Genomic DNA, 16,331 nt, shown 5'->3' on the forward strand with positions numbered 1-16,331 from the left:
AGGATAAATAGAACTCAGCATGGAATATTGAAATATTGCTTGTGTTGGCATTATTTGAAAAACACACTGCCATTTCGTGTATAACTTACATTTATATTATTTTTGCCAAAGTGCATAACCTTGCATTTATCAACATTGAGCCTTATTTTCCAGATTGCTGCCCAGTTTTCCAACTTTGTCAAATCACTCCAAGTACAGGTCTGTGGTACTCCATTAACAACACTGGTCCAATTAGAAAATGTTCAATTTACCACCACTCTTTGTAATCTATCTTTTAGCCAGTTCTTTATCCAGGTACAAACCTATGTTCCAGGCTAACATTCCTTAATTTAACCAGTAACCTTCTGTGTGGCACAGTATCAAATGCTTTAGAAAAACAAAGTAAATCACATCCCCTGCCATCCCAGAATCGAGGTCCCTGCTCACCTTCTCATAGAAAGAAATTAACTTAGTCTGGCAAGATCTATTATGCATAAAACCATGCTGGCACAAACTCATAGTTTTTATGATTTACTATGAAGTCCAGTATCTTATCCTTTATTAACCCTTCAAAAAACTTTCCTATCACTAACATCAGACTAACTGGCCTATAGTTTTGAGGCTGAGAACAGGATCCTTTTTGAATAGCGGCACCACATTAGCAATTCTCCAGTCTCTCGGCACCATACCAAACCTCAATAAATCCTGAAAAATTAAGTAAAGAGGTCTGGCAATCACAGAGCTAAGCTCGCTAAGTACCCTGGGAGGAATACCATCTGGTCACGGACCTTTGTTTATCCTAACATGTCTCTTGAATTTCTTTGTAAAATGTGTTAGCATCCTTGTATTGTCTAACATACGTTGTCTCTCCTTATAGCAAATATGGAGTTCGAAAAATCCCTGTTAGGTTCACAGTTGCTGATTTACCAAATGATTTGTGATTTTAAAAAAATAAAGCAGAACACTAGAAGCTTAATTGCAGTTTACTGGTTTTCCACAGAAAGAAATTACCTTCTTACTTGTGTAGCCAACAGAAAAAAACTCTACTGTTAACATTCACAGCAATGTCTGAATATTCTGCATATAATATTACTTTATATAGTCATACACTATTTATACACTCTACATACCATCCTTAATAACTCATAGGAAGAACTTAGGAAGAATTTTGGATAACCCCTTAATAGCAATGTTCAACACAACAATAATACAAAATAAACCCATCTTACATATCTTAACAAGACCAGTGCCTATAATTTCACTTTAATATGAGAGGACAAACTGAAGTAAATACTGGATTATTATCACTCAGGAGCCCAGTTTGCACAGTCACTTGGGTCAAAATTTGAATGCCTAAAATTTAGTATTTTAGTTACTCCCTTATAGAATTGCCTCTGCAACAGAATCTCAAAGGAGACCATGTTATGATCACTATTCCCTAAATGCTCACCCATGCAAATGCTAGAGATGAGTTCAGTATTATTAGTTATTACAAGATCCAAAAGAGAGTTATTCTTAGTACGTTCTTGAACGAGCTGGAATAAAAAGTTGTCATTCAGCATATTTACAAACTTACTAGCTTTTTCTGTCTTGGCAACCCCATTACCACAGTCAATGTATGGATAATTGAAGTCACCCATAGTAATAACTTGACCTAGTTGTAAAGCCGCTTCTAATTGTAAAAGTAGTTGGGCTTCATACTTATAAGAGGTGGTTAGTGATGGGCAAATACATTCGCCAGACACTAATTCACAGCAAATTTCCACGTTTTACAACAAGCAAATTAATTCATGAAACTGCAGCGACAATTTGCCGGCAAAAAATCTACAGTGTCGCTGTAAATTCGACAATTTTTAGGCAAAACGGCACAGATCCAGACATCACTAGAGGTGGTTTATAGCATACACCAATGATAGTTTTCTTTGTAACCTTTTGCCCAGTCAAAAACTCTACCCAGAGGGATTCCACACTCTCCCCCAGTGCCATCAATTTGAGCTCACTCAAATAACTGATTACAGTGCAAACAAAATCTAACAAAATAACAGCCTTTTGCACAAATTCTGCATGTAGAAAGACAGGATTTCTGGTGATTTTTAAAATCACTCACAGACAATTTACTGTTAAATGATGCTAGCCACACTGAAAGTTTAGAGCACAATGGTGTCCAATACATCTACAGAGAAAGGTCTAGTCTGCCGTTTTAACATATTGAGCACAATTATGCCAATTTTAAACTCTTATGTGGATGGGCTTCTGCTGAAATTGTGAGAAAACCCTGCACGGTACTGTACAACTTCATCTCCCACATCAATGTGATGATATCATTGGTAGCAAAAGAATACGAAATAGCTGTTTAGATAGAGAGTGGTGACAGGAGGAAAGACATGAAAGTGGAAATTTCATAGGAAAGCACAGTAATGAAATAAATTATTCATGATTATTAGGCTACCAGAGTCAGTCTGCCGATGAACTGTAGAATGAAAGTGCTGCCTAAATAAACAATCACACCAACACATTACCATTGACAACATACTACCATGTCTGCAATACTGTAGAATTTACTGCACATTCTTTACATCTATACAGTGTGAAAATGCTAATTTAAACGTGAACTCTTCCCATACAGTAGTGGAAACATAGCAAAACTGTGGATGTTGAATCATTACAAGGTTCATTTTGAAGGAACAATATATATATAGACAGAGACCCAATAAGTAGGTGATGTGTTGGACATGTTGTCTACCTATTGTTTTATTTAAAAAAAATCTTTACCAAACATACAGTGAAACTGTTTGACTGCACTCTGGTATTACACTTGATCTCATCTCCATAGTTCTTCAGAGTAATTGTGGGGCGAGAAGAAGGTAGTTAAGCATCTAACCTTGCAATGTAATTGATTCCCTGTTATCTGTAAACCTCTTTCAAAAGCAGCACGTAGAGAGAGGCTCTATCAGGAACTTATCTTTATTTTAAAACTAATCTCCTTGTAGGCAGATAAGGTTTACTCAGTTTGGCCTGAATTATGATCTTTCATGGAAAAGATCTTTCCAAGATCGTTTCAATTGTTTCAATACACACGTGTAGAGCTGAATAATCAGATATATAAGTAGAAACAATAGAATTCTAACTGTACCTGATGATTCAGCACTAACAGCGGCCGATATTCAGGTGCCTTCAAAAGTGCCCGATCAAAAACCCTACTGCCAATATCAGTCGGCAGTATAACAGTGTGTGCATCCCATGTAGCTGTCTATAAATGACGAGTTTTTTTTGGTTGTTTTAAATCAAGGATGTTGAACCTTCATGCAGTTGTTAATATACACCTCTCAGAAGTCCTTAAGATCTGGCAGGCCTCAGTTTGGATATCCCTGCTCTTGAATATAAAAGCACAGAAAGGTTATGATATTATATTTGCATGGACACATTCTTGCTTCAAATGTATGTGCTTCTTGGGAATTCAAAAAAATAGAGCACAAATAATAAAAAGTAGTAAATCAGTAGCAAAATTAATGTATTGCTATGCTATTACTTACATTTATATTTGGAGTATGACAAATTTTTCCACATGGCTTAAGTTGTGAGTGAATTATTTACACTGGTAAGACATCAAAGGTGCATTTACAGAATCTTAATTTCATAAAATTCTATTCCCCTGAACTTTAGAAAAAGTTCAGTTCATCATCACTAACTAATCATCTGTAACCCTGCTGTTCGACCATCCAAAACAGCAGGATATGAATAATGGACTTTATCTATGGACAATGTGTAAGACGTCTTATAAAATATGATGCAAACTACCATAAAATATAACAGCAGCCTGGAGCATTTGCTGGCACATTTTACAGCTGGATTTGTATTAACTGAATGCCACAAAACTTAACCCTTCAAATAAAAATGTAAAGATAAGTTATTAAAGGGGCTGTTCTCATTAAAGTGATACTGACACAAAACTCTAAATATTAATGGTAATTTAAAGTTACCCTACTTGGAGATATGTAATTGCTACTTGAAGTTCCTAAACCCTCTTCATAGAGGAACATGGGGATTGCATAGGTACGGTAAAAGCATTGGGCAAATACTTTTATGGCAAACTGGTACAGCACTTGCAAAGACAATGTTATATAAACTAAATAGGTTTAATTTCCATTGTCAGTATATATGTTAATAGCATATGGTCTCAGAGATACTTTTCAGACTCTGTCATAGCGGTATTGTGCTATTTCAGTAAACATAAGAAACTCTATATTTATAAGGGGGCAATGTAATCTCAGAAAGCATACTACAGACCTGTAAATCTGACAACTGCAATAATGAAGATATGTAGGGGTTACTGTGAAATGATATAGGAGTTATTTTCCTGTATCCATTATATTTTTGTATTCAATCAAGTTTTGTATTCAATCAAGTGCAAATAGTAGTTATCATTTAGCACATGTATGGGAACCTCATATTCAGATGCCCAATATCCAGAAAGCTCCGAATCACAGGAAAGCCATTTCCTGTAGACTCCATTTTAAGCAAAGTTTTCAAAATCATTTCCTTTTTCTTTCTTATAATAAAACAGTACCTTGCCCTTGATTCCAACTAAGATATTAATAATCCATATTGGTGGAAAAACAATCCAATTGGGTTCATGTGTAAATTATTTTTATTACTACCTCCTAATAAAACACCAGGACCGGATGGCCTCCCTCCGGACTGGTACAAAGCCCTCTCGGAACAAATTGTCCCAAAATACCTTGACACACTTCAAAGTGCTTTTGATAATAACTCACTGCCCCCTTCATTTACTGAAGCCCTCATAGTAGTTATCCCTAAACCGGGAAAAGACCCTACTAGATGCTCTTCCTACCGCCCTATCTCTCTGCTTAACACTGATGCTAAAATCTTAGCCAAAATACTCTCCTCTCGCCTCCAACAAGTGGTCCCAGACCTTGTCCACCCAGATCAATCTGGCTTTATGCCTGGGCGCTCCACCAATATTAACCTTCGCAGACTCTTTACTAACCTACAACTCACTCATGCAGAGACGGGCACCAGAGTCGTAGCCTCTTTAGACTCTGCCAAGGCTTTTGATTCGGTGGAGTGGGACTTCTTGTGGGAGGTTCTGACCCGTTTTGGGTTCGGCCCCCGGTGTTTGACCTGGATTAAGCTTCTTTATAGGAGTCCCACGGCGCGAGTTCGAGTCAACGGCCTTATATCGCCCCCCTTCTCATTGACAAGGGGAACAAGACAGGGCTGCCCCCTCTCCCCGGTTCTATTTGCCCTGGCGATCGAACCCCTGGCAATATTGATCAGGCACTCCCCCCCGAATACGAGGCTTAACGTATGGCACCGTGCAGGAAAAGGTATCTCTATTTGCTGATGACCTTCTTATCTATCTGGCTGACCCTCATGACTCCCTTGCTGCCCTTTTGGACCTGGTCAATCGGTTTGGCTCATTCTCTGGCTTACGGGTGAATTGGGACAAATCGGTCTTATTCCCCATAGACCCTAATCAACCCCAATCTTTGCCAGCTGAGACCCCTCTAGAGTGGGCCAGTCAGTTCAAATACCTGGGTGTGACCATTCATGCTGATGTTACAAAATATGTCTCTCTCAATCTAGACCCAATCCTAGCCAACATGACTACCTCACTGAACCGATGGACCAAACTTCCCTTGTCGCTATGGGGCCGTGTCAACCTTATTAAAATCCCAAAATCCTTTATCTGCTCCACAACGCACCTATATATCTCCCTAAACTTTACTTCAAACGCATTAACCAGATCATGGTCCCCTTCCTTTGGAACAATAAAGCACCCAGAATTGCTTTGACCAAGCTATGTGCCCCGTGTGAGGAGGGTGGCCTGGCCCTCCCTAACTTCCATCTATATTACCTGGCCTCGCAGGTCTATTACCTCCACTGGTGCCTTAACCCTGACCCGTATAACCCCAACTCGCAGTTACAGGCCCTCCTCGTAGCCTCGTGGGAGGGTCTTCGTAATTTCCCATACCGTTCCCTTAAGGACTACGGCTCTCTACCAACTACGTTAACCACCCCTCACAAATCCTGGATGGTAGCCCTCAAGGTCTTGGGTTGTGAACCTCCACTAATGTCCCCTCACTTGCCTCTGTGGGGAAACTCCTACCTGCCTCACTTCAGAACCCTACCAGAGTTCGTCTTCTGGCCAAACCAAGGCATTAAGTGCCTGAAAGACCTCCTTGATCCACAGACGTTCCCCACATACCATGCTCTTCAACGCAGAACCCACCCTACGCAAATTTTACTATTCCAATACCTTCAGCTACGACATGCCTTTCACTCCCAATTTCATTCCCTTACCCCCCAACAGTCCTCCCTGGTCATAGATGAAATACTCCGTGACCCTAGCCCCTCCAAATTGGTGTCCCGTTTATACCACCGGCTTCTCCTATCTGGCCCTAAACCCTTCCTGACTACCCAGGACTGGTGGACTACTAAAATTATAGGTCTTACTCAGGATGACTGGGAGGAGGCGATAGACAATGTGTACACTGGTCTCATTTCTCTAAAAGATAAGCTGATACAGTATAAAATTATACACCATGTATATATAACCCCTATACGCCTTAAACAAATGGGCCGAGTCCCTCTCGACAACTGTCCTAGGTGTCAGCAACCGGGTGCGGACTTCTTCCATCTAATATGGGAGTGCCAACATATTTTAGACTTCTGGACGAGAGTGGTAAACTACTTAGCGGACAACCTAGACTTCCCAAGGGTCATCTCTCCAACTGTTTGTCTGCTGGGGGTCTTGGAGGAACTGGTCCCAGCCAAATATCCCAGAATTACCTACCGCATCCTCCTCTTTTATGCAAAGAAAACTATAGCAATGCACTGGATGGGCAACCTCTCACCCTCTCTTAGAGCTTGGGTGCACCTGGTTAACAGTGTAGTACCTCTTTATAAACTTACCTACGAGTCCAGGGGCGCCCTGGCGAAATTTGACAACATATGGGGCCCGTGGGCTGACATTGATCCGAATCCCCCTGATTGAGCTGTATCTGGACAACTCTTCTTGGCGGTAACGATGGAGGTTTCACTAGCCCTGACTTGCCTGATCAATACCTTAGCCATTGTGATATAACATTTTTCCATCTCTTTCTAGTAGCAATGCTTACCCTAGTATGTGCAGAGTCAACTTCTGTTTTGTTCCTATATTGTGTACCTTACTTGTGTCAGTCTGCTCAACTGTTTGTAATGTATGTATGATTGTTTGTGTTCAAAAGGAAATAAAACTTACCTTTAAAAAAAAAAATATTTTTATTAGACTTAAGGTATGGAGATTCAAATTATGGAACCATTCTGCATAATATATGTCTGTATTACAAATGTACCTTACTGGTCCTTTTATTTGCTTATTTATAACTTTCAAGTCAACCTTAGAAGCAATGATACTTGATGATGGAAATAAAACATGTAGAAACCACACAATGAGTTAAGTGTATAAACTTTTAGCAAGCAGGTCAACCTATCAGTGCGTCAAGTAATTCAAGAAAGACAGAGATATACCAGTATGGGTGTCTTTAAAAAAGGGACATGGTCTTGATATCTTATGATCATTATAATAACTGAAGCCCAGCTATTTTGTTGTTAGCCCTTGCTGGACACTTCAGCTAATTACTATTGGAACTAAATTTAAAATGTAATGAAAAATGTAAATATATATTTTGAAAAAATTATGAGCTGATATATTAGATATACCTTAATAAAGCCCATTCCATTTCCAGGGAAACATTTCAATCTTAGATGACACAGAGGAGTATATAATTTTGTATATTTAAATTGCCAAAATATTCAGAAAAAATCAAAGGCAGAGAGATTTAGATATGGATTTTTAATTTTTTAGTTTCACCTTTAAAATAATAATCTGCCCTGACATGTGTTTAGTAACTATGAGTGATATATTGCATTATTATTAAGTACATGTTATTTTCCTCTAGGGGCCAAGTTCAAAGAAAGGGAGCTATCTTGTTGATACACTTAATAACTTCCTTTGGGATTTCAAGCTTCAGTTAGAGCTGTCCAGACAAAGAGTTAATCATGTAATTTTACAGATTAGACCATGTAGGGTTACTAATGAGAAATTTAAGTGTAATGGTTTTTTTCCCAAGAATATTTTGAGAGGCATTTTAACCTTTGGCTGACACCCAACAGTGCTATTAGTTTAACCAGGGAATGTGCAACAAAAAATGTTAAAGTGGACCTGTCACCCAGACATAAAAAGCTATATATTAAAAGTCCTTTTCAGATTAAATATGAAATTTCAAATTCTTTTTTTTATTAAAGCATTAATAGCTGTTGTAAAATCTATGCTGTTAATCAAATATTGGCTGCCCCTCCTCCATGTCTTAGGCATAGAGGCGGGGCAGGCAATTACTTTCAGTTTCCATTCAGCACTTCTTACATGTCTCTGCCCTCCCCACATTCCTCCAGTTCTCTTAACCATTTAGTGCATTTAGTGCCAGTGCTTGGGGATGGACACCAGGCCCCCCATTATGGTGCACAAACAAGATTCTGAGATGATGCAAGGCTTGTCTTAATAAAAGTGTCCACAAAATGGCTCCTGTCTTTTTGCTATTATTATGAATTCCCAGACTGAAGGAAACAAGATTCAAATAATTTATACAGTTTAATTAAAGTTAATTTTGCTTGACTAACATGATAAAATAGAATTTGGAATAATTTTTTGGGTGACGGGTCCCCTTTATAGACACAGCATTTAGATGTCTGAGACTTGCTCATAACCTTTGAGGAAGACAATTTCAAGTATTCAGGGTTGGAGACAATGAAAAAAATATATTTTGGATCCCTGCACGTATAAAGCAACCAATGGCAGACAATATCACAGAAATGACCTCTGGATTCCTTAATCCTTCCAGCAAATTGCACACTATGGTAACCATGGAAGCCATTTAAATGTCATTCTGCCCTTGGTTCTATAAACATGTATAATCCGTCACTAAATATTTAGATCTACTGTAAATTGTTGGAGTTCAGTTATGGGCCAGGGATAGAGGGATTAATTTTTTCAAGGATTTCACATGATAAATTCTTAGGAGTAAACATCCAAAACATCCAAAAAGAGCTCACACTACAGTCATAAAATATTTAAAGAAAGTTTAAAGTTTAATTAAGTCAACATTATTTAAAGTCATATTTTATAGTAAGCTCTTCAAATTTATTTTGAATGTCTGCTCATAAACATTCTGTCTGTATCACATACTAGGTTAAGAGACTACATGCATGGAACTGAATGGGTATTCATGTTGCTATGAACTCCAAAAGAAACAGTATCCTGTCCATTCCTATCTTTTTTTAATGAACTGAGATATTATACAGACACAGGAAAAGAAGTGACATTGGGAAGTTTTGTGAAAGGCTTAAAAATTGTGGTTTACTTGAAAGCAATTTGGATTCCAAGAAGCAAATACTTGCACTGTGTGGAAAGAAAACACACAGTGTTAACCTTTTAAATCTGAGTGTCTTGTACAAAATGTAAGTTTCATTAGCATAACAAATATATTCCCTTAATTGTATTATTATTATTACTGTTCTACTTTTTCAGTTAAATGTGCTATGACACTAAAAGATCTTTATAAATAAATTTAAATCATTTTGCAGAAAAGGAGGAACCTGATGCTAAGATGTTTACATATATAGAGAGCTTAACAAGTGCTGCCATCTATTCTTTTGATGAGTACTACAGTCACTAAGGTTTGTGACATTGTCTGTGCGTGTATTAATAAAGTTCGTTATTACAAGCTACAATGCCTCATGAAACATGGTGTCAGAAGCTGTCAGAAACTTTGGTGTTTATTAAGCCACTAAAGTTACCAAAAAGGATAGCAAAACTCCTAAATGACTGTCTCAGCAGGCACTTGGAGAGAAAATGGATGCAAACACTTTCCCTACCCCAAGTCCCATGGACTGAACAGGAGATATAGCACTTAACTAGACTTTCTTCAGATCACAGTGGGAGGATTATGAGGATTATGAGGTGGCTACAGAGCTGGACGAAAAAGACCCGAATGTAAGGATCGCTACCTTACGTTCTGTAATGGTGAGAGACTGTCTGTGTATTTATAATCACCTCACACTCTCTGATGCTGACAAGCAGGATGTACAGAAAACTCTGGATGCATTACAGAGCCACTTCATGCCTCCTCAGAACATCATATATGAGAGATACATATTTAATAGCACACACCAAGGCTAGTCAGAGACAATAGACCAATATGTAACTAAGCTGAGACTGTTAACAGCGACATGTGAATTTGGTGCACTGCATGATGAGCTTATTAGAGACCAAATAGTACTGGGAGCAAAGAATATCAGTGCTGGAAGAGAATGCTAAGAGTACCAGAATCAGACCTACAGAAACCTATAGACATGCAGAAGCCATGGCAAGGCAGAGATGGAGAATGTATACTACACAGCAAAAACCCCACCCAGAAGGGAACACAGGTTTAAAACAAAAGCACAAGGCTACAAAGGTGAAAGCATATAATGCTAATATTGTGGAAACAGTCACATCAGGGGTAGATAGCATTGTCCTGCATATGGGGAAACTTGCAGCAAATGCAAAAAGCAAAATCACATTGCCAGAGTTTGTACACTGAGGACCGATAAAGTGCATCTGACTACAGAGACAGAAAAAGCTACTCAAATGAATCAGTGTTTACAGTGATTCATCAAATCACAAGGCTCACATCACAAGGGTAACAGTGGTTTGTGCAACTAAAGTTCAGTACAAGTAAGCAAGTAGGAAGACAAATACTTTGTCAACTTGATTTTGTGATGCCACGTGTAATCTCATGTCATTCAGGGATTACTGCAAAAATACAAAAGAAGAAAACCCAACATTACAGAAAAGCCATGTCAAGATGAAGTGTTATATTGACACTTATATGATAAACTGCAAAGATTATCGCCTTCTTTTTCAGGTTGTCGAAGGTACTCATAAATCACTTCTTTCAGCAGATACCTGCAAAAAATTTGGACTGTTCACAGTGAATTTAACATGAAGTGTTAACAACAGTGCACACAAACACTCAAAAAGTCAAATGGTCACCCCTATCATTTGAACAGATAATAAGTGACTATAAAGATCTCTTTCAAGGACAGGAATGTCTCCCAGGAGAATATCACCTAGAGGTTAAAACATCAGTGCCCCCAGTGCAACACCAGCCATGAAAAGTACCAGCACAGCTTAAAGCAGAACTAAAAGAACTATTATTATAGAAAAACTGGGAGTTCTGAAAAAGGTCACAAGCCCAACAGCATGGATTAGCAGCATATCACAGACAACGGACCACATTTTGTCATCTCAGAATTCACAATTTTTTCCAGAAATTGGGAATTTGAACACCTTACATCATTGCTGTCCAACTTCTATGGTACCGAGGGCCGGAATTTTTCCAATCTACATGGTGGAGGGCCGATAACAGAAGCCAGTGTTAGCCACTCCCTGTTTTTAGACCACACCCACTTTAAACCACACCCATGTTACCGCAAGACCATGTCCACATTAATAGCACACCAAAAAACCAAATGGTTGGTGCTCACTGCAAGGATCAGGGCCGGAACTAGGGGTAGGAAGAGTAGGTGGAGTAGGTTTCAAGCATTTATTTAATAATTTGTTTCAATAATCCTGGTCACCCATTTGGGTGGAATCCATCTCCTACCCCTTCTCCCTCTTGCCGGCAAGTAAGAGCTCCTTCTGTGTGGTGCACCGCAACGTGCATACGCGAGTCAATGACATCACTGATGTGTTGGATGACAGAGAGAGGCAGAGAGCTGGCGGCCAGCTTGGTGTGGCTCTCGCTACTCTCAGCCTTGCACAGTTGCACTGAACTGAAGACATTCTTTATATTGCTGTAAAGTGTGAAGCTTCCTGCTGGCACAGCCAGGTACAGATTTGGGGGCCATATGTTTGCTGTTGCTGCTGGGCTGGGCGCTGGCACAGGTACATAAATACTTGGGGGCAATATGATGTGATCAGATTTGTTTTTGGCTGCTGCTGACACAGGTAAATATTGGGGCAATATGAGGGCTGCAGGAGGGCTGTATGATGGATGGTTGCTGAGCTTGCTGGTACAGGTACAGGGGGCAGTAATATAAATAAAAAAGTGTTGTACACTTACTTGCTTTCTTTATTTATAAACCATCATGGTAAGGAGGGAAATGGTAATGCAGGACAGGGGGGCACTGATTGAAGCTCTTGCCTAGGGTGCTGAACTACCTTGTGCCTGCCCTGGCACAGATGTCACTCATATGTGAAAACAGCTAAGTCATATTAAGACATACCCATAAATGTATATGCCTCTTCCTCCCCTGTGTATAATACAGTACCCCAGAATATGAATAAACACCTTAGGGGCCACTAACAATAATTTTCAAATGCTAACAAACCCTCAGAACAAATACCAAAGTATGACACACACAGGAGCATATGGAAGGCAGAACAGAGCAGGAGACAGGAATCAGAACCACTCTAAGATGTACTATATACAGTGACACAGTGCTGGTGCCCCATTAGCATTTTGTATAAAGTGTGAACAGGTGAACAATGTGGGTAGTTTCAGTCTGGGTCTCAGGTGTGAGCAGTACAGGGGCTTTAGGGGAGTGAACAATAGATGTGTCACAAGTGTGAACAATACAGGGGGATCACAGGTGTGAACAATACAGGGGATTAGTCTGAATTTGAGGTTTAGACAATGCAGGGGCCAGTTAATCTCTGTAGTGATACCTTTTAAATTGTACATATGGTAAAAAGACACAGCAGGCAGACTTTGATGTGGAGTGCCACATGAGGGGGGCCACCAGTTGGACAGCCCTGCCTTACATCATTGCCCTATCACAGTCAGTCCAATGGTAAAGCTGAATCTGCTGTGAAGATAGTTAAAACCATCATAAAAAAAAGTTAAGAGAGATGGAAAAGATCACTGGAAAGCCATACTTGACTGGAGTAATACTCCTACTGAGGGTACCAACAGCAGTCTTGTACAAAGGCTTATGTCATGAAGACAAGAACTCTCCTTTCCACTGCTCAGAAGCTACTGTTTCCAAAGGTGATAGAAGGGACATTGGCCAAACAGTACATATAATCGGTAGATGGAAGGTGGCACAAAAGTATTATTTGTTTGGAAAAAGTTGCTCCACGTTCATATATAGTAGAGGAAGATGGTCACTTGTATAGGAGAAATAGGACATTTCTCAGGAGCACCAATGAAACAAGCGAGGCTAACACTAGTGAGGAGTCCTTGGAGGGCAATCCAAACCAGACATATAAACCCAGAGGTGGAAGCAAATGTAGAGAATAATGACACTACAGCTTCACCACGCTGCACTCACACTTGAATAATCAGAACCCCTGCAAGGTACAAAGACTTTTTTAAAAAAAATATGGACAGTGTTGCATTGTTTAAATAATACATATTGAAGTATATGTTTACTGTACATATATAGAGAGCTTATCATGTGCTGCCACCTCACAAAAGAAAAATACACTGTTTGGTCACTATAATTTGCTTATGTGTATTGTCTGTATAAAATTGCTAGTGAATCCAAATGTGGTTAAAAACAAATAGTTATGTTGAAACATAGATAGAGTTGGCCCACTACGGTAACCCACATGCTTGCTTTCATTTTATTCTTTGTAGAAAACTAGTAGAGCTAAAGTCTGCTCACTATTAGTTACTAGTGTATGGACAACCTTGCAAGTGCTACTTCAAAGCTCTAATCCTGTGTAATGAATATTTCTTATCTGTGTAAAATGTCATTTCTTCAGTAAATGAAAAGTAGTGATGAATGCTGTAAAGCTAAGGAGGGATGTATATGATTTAAGCTAAGAAAGGACTATACATGTAAATCAGTTACACAATGTCAAGGTCATAAAGCTAAATGTTTGGCAACTGAAATCTTATGTTATCCTTTAACGTTCTCTATCTTATATTTCTGATCCTGTCTCAAGTTAAAAATCCTGATTCAACAGTTAAAAATCCTGATGCAACATTTAGGGGCCGATTCACCAAGGGTCGAATATCGAGGGTTAATTAACCCTCAATATTCGACTGGGAATTAAAATCCTTCGACTTCGAATATCGAAGTCGAAGGATTTTACCGCAAATAGTTTGATCATTCTATCAAAGGAATAATCCTTCGATCGAACGATTAAATCCTTTGAAACGAACGATTCGAACGATTTTAACCCAACGATCGAAGGATTATCCTTCGATCAAAAAAACTTAGGCAAGCCTATGGGGACCTTCCCCATAGGCTAACATTGAGTTCGGTAGGTTTTAGATGGCGAACTAGGGGGTCGAAGTTTTTTCTTAAAGAGACAGTACTTCGACTATCGAATGGTCGAATAGTCGAACGATTTTTAGTTCAAATCATATTCGATTCGAAGTCGAAGTCGTAGTCGAAGTGGCCCATTCGATGGTCGAAGTAGCCCAAAAAACACTTCGAAATTCGAAGTTTTTTTACTTCGAATCCTTCACTCGAAGTTAGTGAATCGGCCCCTTATTCTTGTAAATCATAACCTTTAAAGGCCTGCTGGTCTTTTAGATATAGACCAAACAGCAAGAACATGTAAGGATGCAAACAATCTTCAAAATATTGTATGAATGACTCCCGTACCATAGATTTATCTTATCACTGATGGGATATGTAATGTTTCTTGTATAATCCCTCTATAGCAGAACATTTTCTACCATTACTTTGTGGGACCAAAACATTTTGCTTTTCAAATTTTTAGACATATATTCTAGGACCTAATTTTTTATTGAAACAATCATACATTCAGTTTACAAAACTGTTACAAATACAAGTTTTGTTCCTTTTTCAATTCGTGTCATGTAAGCGTTTTTGTTTCAAAACATAAACAAAAAACAATAACATGGTGTCTTTGTCATTCTTTAGATTCTTGTCTTTTTTCCTACTTTTGTTTGTGTTTTCCTTGTCATATCATTGAGAATTATTACAATACAGTTCTATCTCAGTACATCTAGTGAACCACAGTTTATCTACAACTTTACAGAGTACTGCTATTGTTTCACAGCTTGTCACAATAAAAAGATAAAGTACTATTGCTATCCTGTCTGTTTCACACATACTATTATCTCCTAATCGTGTTAAGTTTAATTCTTTAAAGAGGTAGTAAACCAATAGTTAGTTCCGTGACATTCCCACATCACACCAGAATATTGTGCACATGTAAAGAATATCATGAGCACAATGTATTCAGTTAGTGAGTCAAGGTGGATCCAGTTCAGGGTCTTCTTCAATCCACAAGCCCCATATCTTATAAAATTTCTCAGGGCAACCCCTTTTCATATAGGTAAGTTTGTACAATGGTAAGGATTTTTCCACCAACTGTTCCCACTCTTGAACATTAGGTCCACCACTTGACTTCCAGTTTATTGCAATCAATTTTTTAGCATACATACAGAGTATGGATAGTAATGTACAATGTGCTGCTCGGGGACACGTCTTCCACCTGACTTAATAAAAGTACTCTGGGTTCTAGTGGCACGAAGAGGTCAGTTTTTGCTTCAATTGCACAACCGCTCTCCAATATGTTTTAATCACAGGGCAATCCCACACCATATGGAAAAAGTACATAGGGGAGTGGTGACATCTGGGGCACTCTGATCTAATAGCTGGATTCATTTTATGCAATCGCTGTGGGGTAAAGTTTACTCTGTGCAAGTAGTTAATTTGTGTCATTCTGTCTTTACTACTAATCACTCCCTCAAAGATGGAGTTTAGTGTATCTTCCCAGTTTTCCTGCGTGATCTCGGGAATGTCATGCTGCCACTTTGTTCGTAATTTATGTAATGGGGTACCCCTAACATTCTGTAATTGTGCATAAAAATACGATAGAGGCTTGCGTAACACCTGGGTATGTATACCTACCTCTAAGCCATTTGGTGTGGTGTCTACAGTTTCACTCTTAAATTAAGTTAAAAGCGCATGTCTCAATTGCAGATATCTGAAAAACATAGTATTCGGTAAAGTATAAATTTCCTACATAGCTTGAAAACTGATGAGTTTCCCTTCCGCTATGACATTTGACATGTATTTAATATTGTACCGTGCCCAAAGCTGAGGGTCTGGGATCAGCTCTAGCTGCTTTAGATAGGGATTACACCATAGTGGGGCAAAGCTGGAGCATTGATGTTGTAGCTTGAGGTAATATTGAAGAGCCAACTGCCAGGACTTTATTGTTTCTCTCATCAGAAGAGAGATCGTAATATTGTAAGTTCCTCCCCAATACGGTAGATTTTTTAATCCTTCAAAAAATCCTGCCAGTTTAGCTTCAAGAA

The sequence above is a fragment of the Xenopus laevis genome, chromosome 5S, assembly GCF_017654675.1.
Source record: "Xenopus laevis strain J_2021 chromosome 5S, Xenopus_laevis_v10.1, whole genome shotgun sequence".
Taxonomy (NCBI): domain Eukaryota; kingdom Metazoa; phylum Chordata; class Amphibia; order Anura; family Pipidae; genus Xenopus; species Xenopus laevis.